The sequence below is a fragment of the Taudactylus pleione genome, unplaced genomic scaffold (assembly GCF_031769625.1).
Source record: "Taudactylus pleione unplaced genomic scaffold, aTauple2 ptg000085l, whole genome shotgun sequence".
NCBI classification, from domain to species: domain Eukaryota; kingdom Metazoa; phylum Chordata; class Amphibia; order Anura; family Myobatrachidae; genus Taudactylus; species Taudactylus pleione.
Genome location: NW_028284487.1, coordinates 9,734,845 through 9,753,377, shown reverse-complemented (window position 1 = coordinate 9,753,377; position 18,533 = coordinate 9,734,845). Strand labels below are relative to the sequence as shown.

The 18,533-nt window shown below is 35.4% G+C and overlaps 9 non-coding genes across 9 annotated transcripts; all 9 read left to right on the top strand.

Annotated features, from left to right (window-relative positions):
- The first annotated feature begins 1,232 nt into the window (after nucleotides 1–1,232).
- On the top strand, nucleotides 1,233–1,304 carry TRNAQ-UUG (transfer RNA glutamine (anticodon UUG)). Its single transcript has one exon. It is a non-coding gene; the product is annotated as a tRNA-Gln (tRNA).
- A 1,711-nt stretch (nucleotides 1,305–3,015) lies between these two features.
- On the top strand, nucleotides 3,016–3,087 carry TRNAQ-UUG (transfer RNA glutamine (anticodon UUG)). The gene has a single exon. It is a non-coding gene; the product is annotated as a tRNA-Gln (tRNA).
- Nucleotides 3,088–3,907: 820 nt separating this feature from the next.
- Nucleotides 3,908–3,979, top strand: TRNAQ-UUG (transfer RNA glutamine (anticodon UUG)). The gene has a single exon. It is a non-coding gene; the product is annotated as a tRNA-Gln (tRNA).
- A 1,711-nt stretch (nucleotides 3,980–5,690) lies between these two features.
- Nucleotides 5,691–5,762, top strand: TRNAQ-UUG (transfer RNA glutamine (anticodon UUG)). The gene has a single exon. It is a non-coding gene; the product is annotated as a tRNA-Gln (tRNA).
- Nucleotides 5,763–6,582: 820 nt separating this feature from the next.
- TRNAQ-UUG (transfer RNA glutamine (anticodon UUG)) lies at nucleotides 6,583–6,654 on the top strand. Its single transcript has one exon. It is a non-coding gene; the product is annotated as a tRNA-Gln (tRNA).
- A 1,710-nt stretch (nucleotides 6,655–8,364) lies between these two features.
- TRNAQ-UUG (transfer RNA glutamine (anticodon UUG)) lies at nucleotides 8,365–8,436 on the top strand. The gene has a single exon. It is a non-coding gene; the product is annotated as a tRNA-Gln (tRNA).
- Nucleotides 8,437–15,494: 7,058 nt separating this feature from the next.
- On the top strand, nucleotides 15,495–15,566 carry TRNAQ-UUG (transfer RNA glutamine (anticodon UUG)). Its single transcript has one exon. It is a non-coding gene; the product is annotated as a tRNA-Gln (tRNA).
- An 819-nt stretch (nucleotides 15,567–16,385) lies between these two features.
- TRNAQ-UUG (transfer RNA glutamine (anticodon UUG)) lies at nucleotides 16,386–16,457 on the top strand. Its single transcript has one exon. It is a non-coding gene; the product is annotated as a tRNA-Gln (tRNA).
- Nucleotides 16,458–17,275: 818 nt separating this feature from the next.
- Nucleotides 17,276–17,347, top strand: TRNAQ-UUG (transfer RNA glutamine (anticodon UUG)). Its single transcript has one exon. It is a non-coding gene; the product is annotated as a tRNA-Gln (tRNA).
- Nucleotides 17,348–18,533: the final 1,186 nt, after the last annotated feature.

Genomic DNA, 18,533 nt, shown 5'->3' with positions numbered 1-18,533 from the left:
AATTCTCTGTTTTGTATGTGTCTATGATGTTCTCTAGCAAGTTTCAAGGGCTGCTAACTCTAGCCAATGCCATGTGTTGATCCCACTCTTCATGCACTTTGTTGCTGGATAAAATCCTTTCTTGGCATTTCTTGTAGGATAACAAGAAAAAGCACATGGCTTATATGGGGATCAAACCCGTGACCTTGGCATTATTAGCTCCACGCTCTAACCAACTGAGTGAACCAGCCATACATAAAAGCATCAGCAAACACAAAAATGCCAAATGTACCTAAAACAGGAGAACATTCAGTATTTCAAAGATCAGCTATATTGAGTAGAGGAAGATTCTATAATAAAGGGTTCTATGGTGTAATGGTGAGCAGTCTGGACTTTGAATCCAGTGATCCAAGTTCAAATCTCGGTGGGACATAACTTTGTTCATTTTCCTTAAAGTTTAATTTTCAAAGTTTTATGATAGCTTATCTATATTGAAACTTTCTATAAATCCCATCAACTTCAGTGGTTTCTTTACTCCAAACTAATTTTGAAACTGTTTCAAATCAGTTTTCAACTGGAGAGATGTTTGTCAAACATTTGGAAATAATAAAATTTGCAAAAAGAATGCAGTAATCCATCACATGTGCTATGGTTTTTAGATATTCTGGTTTTTAGAAGTTACTTCTTCAGTGTGCACTAATTAGAGTAAAGGTCTGGTCTTCTTCTCTTCTTTAAACCTAGTCCCCAGTAGATTCAATCACCAAAAAAAGTCCTGATTGATTAAGTTGTCTTTGCATTTCTTAGATTTGCCATATTGCAATATTTGAGAAAAAGTTTTCTCTGTATGCCATATAGAGAAATGCTGCATCAGCCAAAGGATGACATTTTTGTTTATTCCTAACATGGATTTAAAAATTCTCTGTTTTGTATGTGTTTATGATGTTCTCTAGCAAGTTTCAAGGGCTGCTAACTCTAGCCAATGCCATGTGTTGATCCCAGTCTTCATGCACTTTGTCGCTGGATAAAATCCCTTCTTGGCATTTCTTGTAGGACAACAAGAAAAAGCACATAGCCTATATGGGGATCGAACCCGTGACCTTGGCGTTATTAGCTCCACGCTCTAACCAACTGAGCAAACCGGCCATACATAAAAGCATCAGCAAACACAAAAATGCCAAATGTACCTAAAACAGGAGAACATTCAGTATTTCAAAAATCAGCTATATTGAGTAGAGGAAGACTCTATAAAAAAGGGTTCTATGGTGTAATGGTGAGCACTCTGGACTTTGAATCCAGTGATCCGAGTTCAAAGCTTGGTGGGACCTAACTTTGTTCATTTTCCTTAAAGTTTAATTTTCAAAGTTTTATGATAGCTTATCTATATTGAAACTTTCTATAAATCCCATCAACTTCAGTGGTTTCTTTACTCCAAACTAATTTTGAAACTGTTTCAAATCAGTTTTCAACTGGAGAAATGATTGTCAAACATTTGGAAATAAGAAAATTTGCAATAAGAGTGCAGTAATCCATCACTTGTGCTATGGTTTTTAGATATTCTGGTTTTTAGAAGTTACTTCTTCAGTGTGCACTAATTAGAGTAAAGGTCTGGTCTTCTTCTCTTCTTAAAACCTAGTCCCCAGTAGATTCAATCACCAAAAAAAGTCCTGATTGATTAAGTTGCCTTTGCATTTCGTAGATTTGCCATATTGCTATATTTGAGAAAAAGTTTTCTCTGTATGCCATATAGAGAAATGCTGCATCAGCCAAAGGATGACATTTTTGTTTATTCCTAACATGGATTTAAAAATTCTCTGTTTTGTATGTGTCTATGATGTTCTCTAGCAAGTTTCAAGGGCTGCTAACTCTAGCCAATGCCATGTGTTGATCCCAGTCTTCATGCACTTTGTTGCTGGATAAAATCCTTTCTTGGCATTTCTTGTAGGACAACAAGTAAAAGCACATGGCCTATATGTGGATCAAACCCGTGACCTTGGCATTATAATCTCCACGCTCTAACCAACTGAGTGAACCAGCCATACATAAAAGCATCAGCAAACACAAAAATGCCAAATGTACCTAAAACAGGAGAACATTCAGTATTTCAAAGATCAGCTATATTGAGTAGAGGAAGATTCTATAATAAAGGGTTCTATGGTGTAACGGTGAGCACTCTGGACTTTGAATCAAGTGATCCGAGTTCAAATCTTGGTGGGACCTAACTTTGTTCATTTTCCTTAAAGTTTAATTTTCAAAGTTTTATGATAGCTTATCTATATTGAAACTTTCTATAATCCCATCAACTTCAGTGGTTTCTTTACTCCAAACTAATTTTGAAACTGTTTCAAATCAGTTTTCAACTGGAGAGATGTTTGTCAAACATTTGGAAATAATAAAATTTGCAAAAAGAATGCAGTAATCCATCACTTGTGCTATGGTTTTTAGATATTCTGGTTTTTAGAAGTTACTTCTTCAGTGTGCACTAATTAGAGTAAAGGTCTGGTCTTCTTCTCTTCTTAAAACCTAGACCCCTGTAGATTCAATCACCAAAAAAAGTCCTGATTGATTAAGTTGCCTTTGCATTTCTTAGATTTGCCATATTGCAATATTTGAGAAAAAGTTTTCTCTGTATGCCATATAGAGAAATGCTGCATCAGCCAAAGGATGACATTTTTGTTTATTCCTAACATGGATTTAAAAATTCTCTGTTTTGTATGTGTCTATGATGTTCTCTAGCAAGTTTCAAGGGCTGCTAACTCTAGCCAATGCCATGTGTTGATTCCACTCTTCATGAACTTTGTTGCTGGATAAAATCCTTTCTTGGCATTTCTTGTAGGATAACAAGAAAAAGCACATGGCTTATATGGGGATCAAACCCGTGACCTTGGCATTATTAGCTCCACGCTCTAACCAACTGAGTGAACCAGCCATACATAAAAGCATCAGCAAACACAAAAATGCCAAATGTACCTAAAACAGGAGAACATTCAGTATTTCAAAGATCAGCTATATTGAGTAGAGGATGATTTTATAATAAAGGGTTCTATGGTGTAATGGTGAGCACTCTGGACTTTGAATCCAGTGATCCGAGTTCAAATCTCGGGGGGACCTAACTTTGTTCATTTTCCTTAAAGTTTAATTTTCAAAGTTTTAAGATAGCTTATCTATATTGAAACTTTCTATAAATCACATCAACTTCAGTGGTTTCTTTCCTCCAAACTAATTTTGAAACTGTTTCAAATCAGTTTTCAACCGGAGAGATGTTTGTCAAACATTTGGAAATAAGAAAAGTTGCAATAAGAATGCAGTAATCCATCACTTGTGCAACGGTTTTTAGATATTCTGGTTTTTAGAAGTTACTTCTTCAGTGTGCACTAATTAGAGTTAAAGTCTGGTCTTCTTCTCTTCTTAAAACCTAGTCCCCAGTAGATTCAATCACCAAAAAAAGTCCTGATTGATTAAGTTGTCTTTGCATTTCTTAGATTTGCCATATTGCAATATTTGAGAAAAAGTTTTCTCTGTATGCCATAGAGAGAAATGCTGCATCAGCCAAAGGATGACATTTTTGTTTATTCCTAACATGGATTTAAAAATTCTCTGTTTTGTATGTGTCTATGATGTTCTCTAGCAAGTTTCAAGGGCTGCTAACTCTAGCCAATGCCATGTGTTGATCCCAGTCTTCATGCACTTTGTTGCTGGATAAAATCCTTTCTTGGCATTTCTTGTAGGATAACAAGAAAAAGCACATGGCTTATATGGGGATCAAACCCGTGACCTTGGCATTATTAGCTCGACGCTCTAACCAACTGAGCAAACCAGCCACACATAAAAGCATCAGCAAACACAAAAATGCCAAATGTACCTAAAACAGGAGAACATTCAGTATTTCAAAGATCAGCTATATTGAGTAGAGGAAGATTCTATAATAAAGGGTTCTATGGTGTAATGGTGAGCACTCTGGACTTTGAATCCAGTGATCCAAGTTCAAATCTTGGTGGGACCTAACTTTGTCCATTTTCCTTAAAGTTTAATTTTCAAAGTTTTATGATAGCTTATCTATATTGAAACTTTCTATAATCCCATCAACTTCATTGCTTTCTTTACTCCAAACTAATTTTGAAACTGTTTCAAATCAGTTTTCAACTGAAGAGATGTTTGTCAAACATTTGGAAATAATAAAATTTGCAAAAAGAATGCAGTAATCCATCACTTGTGCTATGGTTTTTAGATATTCTGGTTTTTAGAAGTTACTTCTTCAGTGTGCACTAATTAGAGTAAAGGTCTGGTCTTCTTCTCTTCTTAAAACCTAGTCCCCAGTAGATTCAATCACCAAAAAAAGTCCTGATTGATTAAGTTGCCTTTGCATTTCTTAGATTTGCCATATTGCTATATTTGAGAAAAAGTTTTCTCTGTATGCCATATAGAGAAATGCTGCATCAGCCAAAGGATGACATTTTTGTTTATTCCTAACATGGATTTAAAAATTCTCTGTTTTGTATGTGTCTATGATGTTCTCTAGCAAGTTTCAAGGGCTGCTAACTCTAGCCAATGCCATGTGTTGATCCCACTCTTCATGCACTTTGTTGCTGGATAAAATCCTTTCTTGGCATTTCTTGTAGGACAACAAGTAAAAGCACATGGCCTATATGGGGATCAAACCCATGACCTTGGCATTATTAGCTCCACGCTCTAACCAACTGAGTGAACCAGCCATACATAAAAGCATCAGCAAACACAAAAATGCCAAATGTACCTAAAACAGGAGAACATTCAGTATTTCAAAGATCAGCTATATTGAGTAGAGGAAGATTCTATAATAAAGGGTTCTATGGTGTAATGGTGAGCTCTCTGGACTTTGAGTCCAGTGATCCGAGTTCAAATCTCGGTGGGACCTAACTTTGTTCATTTTCCTTAAAGTTTAATTTTCAAAGTTTTATGATAGCTTATCTATATTGAAACTTTCTATAATCCCATCAACTTCAGTGCTTTCTTTACTCCAAACTAATTTTGAAACTGTTTCAAATCAGTTTTCAACTGAAGAGATGTTTGTCAAACATTTGGAAATAATAAAATTTGCAAAAAGAATGCAGTAATCCATCACTTGTGCTATGGTTTTTAGATATTCTGGTTTTTAGAATTTACTTCTTCAGTGTGCACTAATTAGAGTAAAGGTCTGGTCTTCTTCTCATCTTAAAACTTAGTCCCCAGTAGATTCAATCACCAAAAAAATGTCCTGATTGATTAAGTTGCCTTTGCATTTCTTAGATTTGCCATATTGCTATATTTGAGAAAAAGTTTTCTCTGTATGCCATATAGAGAAATGCTGCATCAGCCAAAGGATGACATTTTTGTTTATTCCTAACATTGATTTAAAAATTCTCTGTTTTGTATGTGTCTATGAAGTTCTCTAGCAAGTTTCAAGGGCTGCTAACTCTAGCCAATGCCATGTGTTGATCGCAGTCTTCATGCACTTTGTTGCTGGATAAAATCCTTTCTTGGCATTTCTTGTAGGACAACAAGTAAAAGCACATGGACTATATGGGGATCAAACCCGTGACCTTGGCATTATTAGCTCCACGCTCTAACCAACTGAGTGAACCAGCCATACATAAAAGCATCAACAAACACAAAAATGCCAAATGTACCTAAAACACGAGAACATTCAGTATTTCAAAGATCAGCTATATTGAGTAGAGGAAGATTCTATAATGAAGGGTTCTATGGTGTAATGGTGAGCACTCTGGACTTTGAGTCCAGTGATCCGAGTTCAAATCTCGGTGGGACCTAACTTTGTTCATTTTCCTTAAAGTTTAATTTTCAAAGTTTTATGATAGCTTATCTATATTGAAACTTTCTATAATCCCATCAACTTCAGTGCTTTCTTTACTCCAAACTAATTTTGAAACTGTTTCAAATCAGTTTTCAACTGAAGAGATGTTTGTCAAACATTTGGAAATAATAAAATTTGCAAAAAGAATGCAGTAATCCATCACTTGTGCTATGGTTTTTAGATATTCTGGTTTTTAGAATTTACTTCTTCAGTGTGCACTAATTAGAGTAAAGGTCTGGTCTTCTTCTCATCTTAAAACTTAGTCCCCAGTAGATTCAATCACCAAAAAAATGTCCTGATTGATTAAGTTGCCTTTGCATTTCTTAGATTTGCCATATTGCTATATTTGAGAAAAAGTTTTCTCTGTATGCCATATAGAGAAATGCTGCATCAGCCAAAGGATGACATTTTTGTTTATTCCTAACATGGATTTAAAAATTCTCTGTTTTGTATGTGTCTATGAAGTTCTCTAGCAAGTTTCAAGGGCTGCTAACTCTAGCCAATGCCATGTGTTGATCGCAGTCTTCATGCACTTTGTTGCTGGATAAAATCCTTTCTTGGCATTTCTTGTAGGACAACAAGTAAAAGCACATGGCCTATATGGGGATCAAACCCGTGACCTTGGCATTATTAGTTCCACGCTCTAACCAACTGAGTGAACCAGCCATACATAAAAGCATCAGCAAACACAAAAATGCCAAATGTACCTAAAACAGGAGAACATTCAGTATTTCAAAGATCAGCTATATTGAGTAGAGGAAGATTCTATAATAAAGGGTTCTATGGTGTAATGGTGAGCACTCTGGACTTTGAGTCCAGTGATCCGAGTTCAAATCTCGGTGGGACCTAACTTTGTTCATTTTCCTTAAAGTTTAATTTTCAAAGTTTTATGATAGCTTATATATAGTGAAACTTTCTATAATCCCATCAACTTCAGTGCTTTCTTTACTCCAAACTAATTTTGAAACTGTTTCAAATCAGTTTTCAACTGGAGAGATGTTTGTCAAACATTTGGAAATAATAAAATTTGCAAAAAGAATGCAGTAATCCATCACTTGAGCTATGGTTTTTAGATATTCTGGTTTTTAGAAGTTACTTCTTCAGTGTGCACTAATTAGAGTAAAGGTCTGGTCTTCTTCTCTTCTTAAAACCTAGTCCCCAGTAGATTCAATCACCAAAAAAAGTCCTGATTGATTAAGTTGTCTTTGCATTTCTTAGATTTGCCATATTGCAATATTTGAGAAAAAGTTTTCTCTTTATGCCATAGAGAGAAATGCTGCATCAGCCAAAGGATGACATTTTTGTTTATTCCTAACATGGATTTAAAAATTCTCTGTTTTCTATGTGTCTATGATGTTCTCTAGCAAGTTTCAAGGGCTGCTAACTCTAGCCAATGCCATGTGTTGATCCCAGTCTTCATGCACTTTGTTGCTGGATAAAATCCTTTCTTGGCATTTCTTGTAGGACAACAAGTAAAAGCACATGGCCTATATGTGGATCAAACCCATGACCTTGGCATTATTATCTCCACGCGCTAACCAACTGAGTGAACCAGCCACACATAAAAGCATCAGCAAACACAAAAATGCCAAATGTACCTAAAACAGGAGAACATTCAGTATTTCAAAGATCAGCTATATTGAGTAGAGGAAGATTGTATAATAAAGGCTTCTATGGTGTAATGGTGAGCACTCTGGACTTTGAGTCCAGTGATCTGAATTCAAATCTCGGTGGGACCTAACTTTGTTCATTTTCCTTAAAGTTTAATTTTCAAAGTTTTATGATAGCTTATCTATATTGAAACTTTCTATAATCCCATCAACTTCAGTGCTTTCTTTACTCCAAACTAATTTTGAAACTGTTTCAAATCAGTTTTCAACTGGAGAGATGTTTGTCAAACATTTGGAAATAATAAAATTTGCAAAAAGAATGCAGTAATCCATCACTTGAGCTATGGTTTTTAGATATTCTGGTTTTTAGAAGTTACTTCTTCAGTGTGCACTAATTAGAGTAAAGGTCTGGTCTTCTTCTCTTCTTAAAACCTAGTCCCCAGTAGATTCAATCACCAAAAAAAGTCCTGATTGATTAAGTTGTCTTTGCATTTCTTAGATTTGCCATATTGCAATATTTGAGAAAAAGTTTTCTCTGTATGCCATAGAGAGAAATGCTGCATCAGCCAAAGGATTAAATTTTTGTTTATTCCTAACATGGATTTAAAAATTCTCTGTTTTGTATGTGTCTATGATGTTCTCTAGCAAGTTTCAAGGGCTGCTAACTCTAGCCAATGCCATGTGTTGATCCCACTCTTCATGCACTTTGTTGCTGGATAAAATCCTTTCTTGGCATTTCTTGTAGGACAACAAGAAAAAGCAAATGGCCTATATGTGGATCGAACCCGTGACCTTGGCGTTATTAGCTCCACGCTCTAACCAACTGAGCAAACCGGCCATACATAAAAGCATCAGCAAACACAAAAATGCCAAATGTACCTAAAACAGGAGAACATTCAGTATTTCAAAGATCAGCTATATTGAGTAGAGGAAGATTCTATAATAAAGGGTTCTATGGTGTAATGGTGAGCACTCTGGACTTTGAATCCAGTGATCTGAGTTCAAATCTCGGTGGGACCTAACTTTGTTCATTTTCCTTAAAGTTTAATTTTCAAAGTTTTATGATAGCTTATCTATATTGAAACTTTCTATAATCCCATCAACTTCAGTGGTTTCTTTACTCCAAACTAATTTTTAAACTGTTTCAAATCAGTTTTCAACTGGAGAGATGTTTGTCAAACATTTGGAAATAATAAAAATTGCAAAAAGAATGCAGTAATCCATCACTTGTGCTATGGTTTTTAGATATTCTGGTTTTTAGAAGTTACTTCTTCAGTGTGCACTAATTAGAGTAAAGGTCTGGTCTTCTTCTCTTCTTAAAACCTAGTCCCCAGTAGATTCAATCACCAAAAAAAGTCCTGATTGATTAAGTTGCCTTTGCATTTCTTAGATTTGCCATATTGCAATATTTGAGAAAAAGTTTTCTCTGTATGCCATATAGAGAAATGCTGCATCAGCCAAAGGATGACATTTTTGTTTATTCCTAACATGGATTTAAAAATTCTCTGTTTTGTATGTGTTTATGATGTTCTCTAGCAAGTTTCAAGGGCTGCTAACTCTAGCCAATGCCATGTGTTCATCCCAGTCTTCATGCACTTTGTCGCTGGATAAAATCCCTTCTTGGCATTTCTTGTAGGACAACAAGAAAAAGCACATGGCCTATATGGGGATCGAACCCGTGACCTTGGCGTTATTAGCTCCACACTCTAACCAACTGAGCAAACCCGCCATACATAAAAGCATCAGCAAACACAAAAATGCCAAATGTACCTAAAACAGGAGAACATTCAGTATTTCAAAGATCAGCTATATTGAGTAGAGGAAGATTCTATAATAAAGGGTTCTATGGTGTAATGGTGAGCACTCTGGACTTTGAATCCAGTGATCCAAGTTCATATCTCGGTGGGACCTAACTTTGTTCATTTTCCTTAAAGTTTAATTTTCAAAGTTTTAGGATAGCTTATCTATATTGAAACTTTCTATAATCCCATCAACTTCAGTGGTTTCTTTACTCCAAACTAATTATTAAACTGTTCCAAATCAGTGTTCAACTGGAGAGATGTTTGTCAAACATTTGGAAATAAGAAAATTTGCAAAAAGAATGCAGTAATCCATCACTTGTGCTATGGTTTTTAGATATTCTGGTTTTTAGAAGTTACTTCTTCAGTGTGCACTAATTAGAGTAAAGGTCTGGTCTTCTTCTCTTCTTAAAACCTAGTCCCCAGTAGATTCAATCACCAAAAAAAGTCCTGATTGATTAAGTTGCCTTTGCATTTCGTAGATTTGCCATATTGCAATATTTGAGAAAAAGTTTTCTCTGTATGCCATATAGAGAAATGCTGCATCAGCCAAAGGATGACATTTTTGTTTATTCCTAACATGGATTTAAAAATTCTCTGTTTTGTATGTGTCTATGATGTTCTCTAGCAAGTTTCAAGGGCTGCTAACTCTAGCCAATGCCATGTGTTGATCCCACTCTTCATGCACTTTGTTGCTGGATAAAATACTTTCTTGGCATTTCTTGTAGGATAACAAGAAAAAGCACATGGCTTATATGGGGATCAAACCCGTGACCTTGGCGTTATTAGCTCCACACTCTAACCAACTGAGCAAACCCGCCATACATAAAAGCATCAGCAAACACAAAAATGCCAAATGTACCTAAAACAGGAGAACATTCAGTATTTCAAAGATCAGCTATATTGAGTAGAGGAAGATTCTATAATAAAGGGTTCTATGGTGTAATGGTGAGCACTGTGGACTTTGAATCCAGTGATCCGAGTTCAAATCTCAGTGGGACATAACTTTGTTCATTTTCCTTAAAGTTTAATTTTCAAAGTTTTATGATAGCTTATCTATATTGAAACTTTCTATAAATCCCATCAACTTCAGTGGTTTCTTTACTCCAAACTAATTTTGAAACTGTTTCAAATCAGTTTTCAACTGGAGAGATATTTGTCAAACATTTGGAAATAAGAAAAGTTGCAATAAGAATGCAGTAATCCATCACTTGTGCTATGGTTTTTAGATATTCTGGTTTTTAGAAGTTACTTCTTCAGTGTGCACTAATTAGAGTAAAGGTCTGGTCTTCTTCTCTTCTTAAAACCTAGTCCCCAGTAGATTCAATCACCAAAAAAAGTCCTGATTGATTAAGTTGCCTTTGCATTTCTTAGATTTGCCATATTGCTATATTTGAGAAAAAGTTTTCTCTGTATGCCATATAGAGAAATGCTGCATCAGCCAAAGGATGACATTTTTGTTTATTCCTAACATGGATTTAAAAATTCTCTGTTTTGTATGTGTCTATGATGTTCTCTAGCAAGTTTCAAGGGCTGCTAACTCTAGCCAATGTCATGTGTTGATCCCACTCTTCATGCACTTTGTTGCTGGATAAAATCCTTTCTTGGCATTTCTTGTAGGACAACAAGTAAAAGCACATGGCCTATATGTGGATCAAACCCCTGACCTTGGCATTATTATCTCCACGCGCTAACCAACTGAGTGAACCAGCCATAAATTAAAGCATCAGCAAACACAAAAATGCCAAATGTACCTAAAACAGGAGAACATTCAGTATTTCAAAGATCAGCTATATTGAGTAGAGGAAGATTCTATAATAAAGGGTTCTATGGTGTAATGGTGAGCACTCTGGACTTTGAGTCCAGTGATCCGAGTTCAAATCTCGGTGAGAGCTAACTTTGTTAATTTTCCTTAAAGTTTAATTTTCAAAGTTTTATGATAGCTTATCTATATTGAAACTTTCTATAATCCCATCAACTTCATTGCTTTCTTTACTCCAAACTAATTTTGAAACTGTTTCAAATCAGTTTTCAACTGAAGAGATGTTTGTCAAACATTTGGAAATAATAAAATTTGCAAAAAGAATGCAGTAATCCATCACTTGTGCTATGGTTTTTAGATATTCTGGTTTTTAGAAGTTACTTCTTCAGTGTGCACTAATTAGAGTAAAGGTCTGGTCTTCTTCTCTTCTTAAAACCTAGTCCCCAGTAGATTCAATCACCAAAAAAAGTCCTGATTGATTAAGTTGCCTTTGCATTTCTTAGATTTGCCATATTGCAATATTTGAGAAAAAGTTTTCTCTGTATGCCATATAGAGAAATGCTACATCAGCCAAAGGATGACATTTTTGTTTATTCCTAACATGGATTTAAAAATTCTCTGTTTTGTATGTGTTTATGATGTTCTCTAGCAAGTTTCAAGGGCTGCTAACTCTAGCCAATGCCATGTGTTCATCCCAGTCTTCATGCACTTTGTCGCTGGATAAAATCCCTTCTTGGCATTTCTTGTAGGACAACAAGAAAAAGCACATGGCCTATATGGGGATCGAACCCGTGACCTTGGCGTTATTAGCTCCACACTCTAACCAACTGAGCAAACCCGCCATACATAAAAGCATCAGCAAACACAAAAATGCCAAATGTACCTAAAACAGGAGAACATTCAGTATTTCAAAGATCAGCTATATTGAGTAGAGGAAGATTCTATAATAAAGGGTTCTATGGTGTAATGGTGAGCACTCTGGACTTTGAATCCAGTGATCCAAGTTCATATCTCGGTGGGACCTAACTTTGTTCATTTTCCTTAAAGTTTAATTTTCAAAGTTTTAGGATAGCTTATCTATATTGAAACTTTCTATAATCCCATCAACTTCAGTGGTTTCTTTACTCCAAACTAATTATTAAACTGTTCCAAATCAGTGTTCAACTGGAGAGATGTTTGTCAAACATTTGGAAATAAGAAAATTTGCAAAAAGAATGCAGTAATCCATCACTTGTGCTATGGTTTTTAGATATTCTGGTTTTTAGAAGTTACTTCTTCAGTGTGCACTAATTAGAGTAAAGGTCTGGTCTTCTTCTCTTCTTAAAACCTAGTCCCCAGTAGATTCAATCACCAAAAAAAGTCCTGATTGATTAAGTTGCCTTTGCATTTCGTAGATTTGCCATATTGCAATATTTGAGAAAAAGTTTTCTCTGTATGCCATATAGAGAAATGCTGCATCAGCCAAAGGATGACATTTTTGTTTATTCCTAACATGGATTTAAAAATTCTCTGTTTTGTATGTGTCTATGATGTTCTCTAGCAAGTTTCAAGGGCTGCTAACTCTAGCCAATGCCATGTGTTGATCCCACTCTTCATGCACTTTGTTGCTGGATAAAATACTTTCTTGGCATTTCTTGTAGGATAACAAGAAAAAGCACATGGCTTATATGGGGATCAAACCCGTGACCTTGGCGTTATTAGCTCCACACTCTAACCAACTGAGCAAACCCGCCATACATAAAAGCATCAGCAAACACAAAAATGCCAAATGTACCTAAAACAGGAGAACATTCAGTATTTCAAAGATCAGCTATATTGAGTAGAGGAAGATTCTATAATAAAGGGTTCTATGGTGTAATGGTGAGCACTGTGGACTTTGAATCCAGTGATCCGAGTTCAAATCTCAGTGGGACATAACTTTGTTCATTTTCCTTAAAGTTTAATTTTCAAAGTTTTATGATAGCTTATCTATATTGAAACTTTCTATAAATCCCATCAACTTCAGTGGTTTCTTTACTCCAAACTAATTTTGAAACTGTTTCAAATCAGTTTTCAACTGGAGAGATATTTGTCAAACATTTGGAAATAAGAAAAGTTGCAATAAGAATGCAGTAATCCATCACTTGTGCTATGGTTTTTAGATATTCTGGTTTTTAGAAGTTACTTCTTCAGTGTGCACTAATTAGAGTAAAGGTCTGGTCTTCTTCTCTTCTTAAAACCTAGTCCCCAGTAGATTCAATCACCAAAAAAAGTCCTGATTGATTAAGTTGCCTTTGCATTTCTTAGATTTGCCATATTGCTATATTTGAGAAAAAGTTTTCTCTGTATGCCATATAGAGAAATGCTGCATCAGCCAAAGGATGACATTTTTGTTTATTCCTAACATGGATTTAAAAATTCTCTGTTTTGTATGTGTCTATGATGTTCTCTAGCAAGTTTCAAGGGCTGCTAACTCTAGCCAATGTCATGTGTTGATCCCACTCTTCATGCACTTTGTTGCTGGATAAAATCCTTTCTTGGCATTTCTTGTAGGACAACAAGTAAAAGCACATGGCCTATATGTGGATCAAACCCCTGACCTTGGCATTATTATCTCCACGCGCTAACCAACTGAGTGAACCAGCCATAAATTAAAGCATCAGCAAACACAAAAATGCCAAATGTACCTAAAACAGGAGAACATTCAGTATTTCAAAGATCAGCTATATTGAGTAGAGGAAGATTCTATAATAAAGGGTTCTATGGTGTAATGGTGAGCACTCTGGACTTTGAGTCCAGTGATCCGAGTTCAAATCTCGGTGAGAGCTAACTTTGTTAATTTTCCTTAAAGTTTAATTTTCAAAGTTTTATGATAGCTTATCTATATTGAAACTTTCTATAATCCCATCAACTTCATTGCTTTCTTTACTCCAAACTAATTTTGAAACTGTTTCAAATCAGTTTTCAACTGAAGAGATGTTTGTCAAACATTTGGAAATAATAAAATTTGCAAAAAGAATGCAGTAATCCATCACTTGTGCTATGGTTTTTAGATATTCTGGTTTTTAGAAGTTACTTCTTCAGTGTGCACTAATTAGAGTAAAGGTCTGGTCTTCTTCTCTTCTTAAAACCTAGTCCCCAGTAGATTCAATCACCAAAAAATGTCCTGATTGATTAAGTTGCCTTTGCATTTCTTAGATTTGCCATATTGCAATATTTGAGAAAAAGTTTTCTCTGTATGCCATATAGAGAAATGCTGCATCAGCCAAAGGATGACATTTTTGTTTATTCCTAACATGGATTTAAAAATTCTCTGTTTTGTATGTGTCTATGATGTTCTCTAGCAAGTTTCAAGGGCTGCTAACTCTAGCCAATGCCATGTGTTGATCCCACTCTTCATGCACTTTGTTGCTGGATAAAATCCTTTCTTGGCATTTCTTGTAGGACAACAAGTAAAAGCACATGGCCTATATGTGGATCAAACCCATGACCTTGGCATTATTATCTCCACGCGCTAACCAACTGAGTGAACCAGCCATACATAAAAGCATCAGCAAACACAAAAATGCCAAATGTACCTAAAACAGGAGAACATTCAGTATTTCAAAGATCAGCTATATTGAGTAGAGGAAGATTGTATAATAAAGGCTTCTATGGTGTAATGGTGAGCACTCTGGACTTTGAGTCCAGTGATCCGAATTCAAATCTCGGTGGGACCTAACTTTGTTCATTTTCCTTAAAGTTTAATTTTCAAAGTTTTATGATAGCTTATCTATATTGAAACTTTCTATAATCCCATCAACTTCAGTGCTTTCTTTACTCCAAACTAATTTTGAAACTGTTTCAAATCAGTTTTCAACTGGAGAGATGTTTGTCAAACATTTGGAAATAATAAAATTTGCAAAAAGAATGCAGTAATCCATCACTTGAGCTATGGTTTTTAGATATTCTGGTTTTTAGAAGTTACTTCTTCAGTGTGCACTAATTAGAGTAAAGGTCTGGTCTTCTTCTCTTCTTAAAACCTAGTCCCCAGTAGATTCAATCACCAAAAAAAGTCCTGATTGATTAAGTTGTCTTTGCATTTCTTAGATTTGCCATATTGCAATATTTGAGAAAAAGTTTTCTCTGTATGCCATAGAGAGAAATGCTGCATCAGCCAAAGGATGACATTTTTGATTATTCCTAACATGGATTTAAAAATTCTCTGTTTTGTATGTGTCTATGATGTTCTCTAGCAAGTTTCAAGGGCTGCTAACTTTAGCCAATGCCTTGTATTGATCCCAGTCTTCATGCACTTTGTCGCTGGATTAAATCCCTTCTTGGCATTTCTTGTAGGACAACAAGAAAAAGCAAATGGCCTATATGTGGATCGAACCCGTTACCTTGGTGTTATTAGTTCCACGCTCTAACCAACTGAGCAAACCGGCCATACATAAAAGCATCAGCAAACACAAAAATGCCAAATGTACCTAAAACAGGAGAACATTCAGTATTTCAAAGATCAGCTATATTGAGTAGAGGAAGATTCTATAATAAAGGGTTCTATGGTGTAATGGTGAGCACTCTGGACTTTGAATCCAGTGATCCAAGTTCAAATCTAGGTGGGACCTAACTTTGTCCATTTTCCTTAAAGTTTAATTTTCAAAGTTTTATGATAGCTTATCTATATTGAAACTTTCTATAATCCCATCAACTTCATTGCTTTCTTTACTCCAAACTAATTTTGAAACTGTTTCAAATCAGTTTTCAACTGGAGAGATGTTTGTCAAACATTTGGAAATAATAAAATTTGCAAAAAGAATGCAGTAATCCATCACTTGTGCTATGGTTTTTAGATATTCTGGTTTTTAGAAGTTACTTCTTCAGTGTGCACTAATTAGAGTAAAGGTCTGGTCTTCTTCTCTTCTTAAAACCTAGTCCCCAGTAGATTCAATCACCAAAAAAAGTCCTGATTGATTAAGTTGCCTTTGCTTTTCTTAGATTTGCCATATTGCAATATTTGAGAAAAAGTTTTCTCTGTATGCCATATAGAGAAATGCTGCATCAGCCAAAGGATGAAATTTTTGTTTATTCCTAACATGGATTTAAAAATTCTCTGTTTTGTATGTGTCTATGATGTTCTCTAGCAAGTTTCAAGGGCTGCTAACTTTAGCCAATGCCTTGTATTGATCCCAGTCTTCATGCACTTTGTCGCTGGATTAAATCCCTTCTTGGCATTTCTTGTAGGACAACAAGAAAAAGCAAATGGCCTATATGTGGATCGAACCCATTACCTTGGTGTTATTAGTTCCACGCTCTAACCAACTGAGCAAACCGGCCATACATAAAAGCATCAGCAAACACAAAAATGCCAAATGTACCTAAAACAGGAGAACATTCAGTATTTCAAAGATCAGCTATATTGAGTAGAGGAAGATTCTATAATAAAGGGTTCTATGGTGTAATGGTGAGCACTCTGGACTTTGAATCCAGTGATCCAAGTTCAAATCTAGGTGGGACCTAACTTTGTCCATTTTCCTTAAAGTTTAATTTTCAAAGTTTTATGATAGCTTATCTATATTGAAACTTTCTATAATCCCATCAACTTCATTGCTTTCCTTACTCCAACCTAATTTTGAAACTGTTTCAAATCAGTTTTCAACTGGAGAGATGTTTGTCAAACATTTGGAAATAATAAAATTTGCAAAAAGAATGCAGTAATCCATCACTTGTGCTATGGTTTTTAGATATTCTGGTTTTTAGAAGTTACTTCTTCAGTGTGCACTAATTAGAGTAAAGGTCTGGTCTTCTTCTCTTCTTAAACCTAGTCCCCAGTAGATTCAATCACCAAAAAAAGTCCTGATTGATTAAGTTGCCTTTGCTTTTCTTAGATTTGCCATATTGCAATATTTGAGAAAAAGTTTTCTCTGTATGCCATATAGAGAAATGCTGCATCAGCCAAAGGATGAAATTTTTGTTTATTCCTAACATGGATTTAAAAATTCTCTGTTTTGTATGTGTCTATGATGTTCTCTAGCAAGTTTCAAGGGCTGCTAACTCTAGCCAATGCCATGTGTTGATCCCACTCTTCATGCACTTTGTTGCTGGATAAAATCCTTTCTTGGCATTTCTTGTAGGACAACAAGAAAAAGCAAATGGCCTATATGTGGATCGAACCCGTGACCTTGGCGTTATTAGCTCCACGCTCTAACCAACTGAGCAAACCGGCCATACATAAAAGCATCAGCAAACACAAAAATGCCAAATGTACCTAAAACAGGAGAACATTCAGTATTTCAAAGATCAGCTATATTGAGTAGAGGAAGATTCTATAATAAAGGGTTCTATGGTGTAATGGTGAGCACTCTGGACTTTGAATCCAGTGATCCGAGTTCAAATCTCGGTGGGACCTAACTTTGTTCATTTTCCTTAAAGTTTAATTTTCAAAGTTTTATGATAGCTTATCTATATTGAAACTTTCTATAATCCCATCAACTTCAGTGGTTTCTTTACTCCAAACTAATTTTTAAACTGTTTCAAATCAGTTTTCAACTGGAGAGATGTTTGTCAAACATTTGGAAATAATAAAATTTGCAAAAAGAATGCAGTAATCCATCACTTGTGCTATGGTTTTTAGATATTCTGGTTTTTAGAAGTTACTTCTTCAGTGTGCACTAATTAGAGTAAAGGTCTGGTCTTCTTCTCTTCTTAAAACCTAGTCCCCAGTAGATTCAATCACCAAAAAAAGTCCTGATTGATTAAGTTGCCTTTGCATTTCTTAGATTTGCCATATTGCAATATTTGAGAAAAAGTTTTCTCTGTATGCCATATAGAGAAATGCTGCATCAGCCAAAGGATGACATTTTTGTTTATTCCTAACATGGATTTAAAAATTCTCTGTTTTGTATGTGTTTATGATGTTCTCTAGCAAGTTTCAAGGGCTGCTAACTCTAGCCAATGCCATGTGTTCATCCCAGTCTTCATGCACTTTGTCGCTGGATAAAATCCCTTCTTGGCATTTCTTGTAGGACAACAAGAAAAAGCACATGGCCTATATGGGGATCGAACCCGTGACCTTGGTGTTATTAGCTCCACACTCTAACCAACTGAGCAAACCCGCCATACATAAAAGCATCAGCAAACACAAAAATGCCAAATGTACCTAAAACAGGAGAACATTCAGTATTTCAAAGATCAGCTATATTGAGTAGAGGAAGATTCTATAATAAAGGGTTCTATGGTGTAATGGTGAGCACTCTGGACTTTGAATCCAGTGATCCAAGTTCATATCTCGGTGGGACCTAACTTTGTTCATTTTCCTTAAAGTTTAATTTTCAAAGTTTTAGGATAGCTTATCTATATTGAAACTTTCTATAATCCCATCAACTTCAGTGGTTTCTTTACTCCAAACTAATTATTAAACTGTTCCAAATCAGTGTTCAACTGGAGAGATGTTTGTCAAACATTTGGAAATAAGAAAATTTGCAAAAAGAATGCAGTAATCCATCACTTGTGCTATGGTTTTTAGATATTCTGGTTTTTAGAAGTTACTTCTTCAGTGTGCACTAATTAGAGTAAAGGTCTGGTCTTCTTCTCTT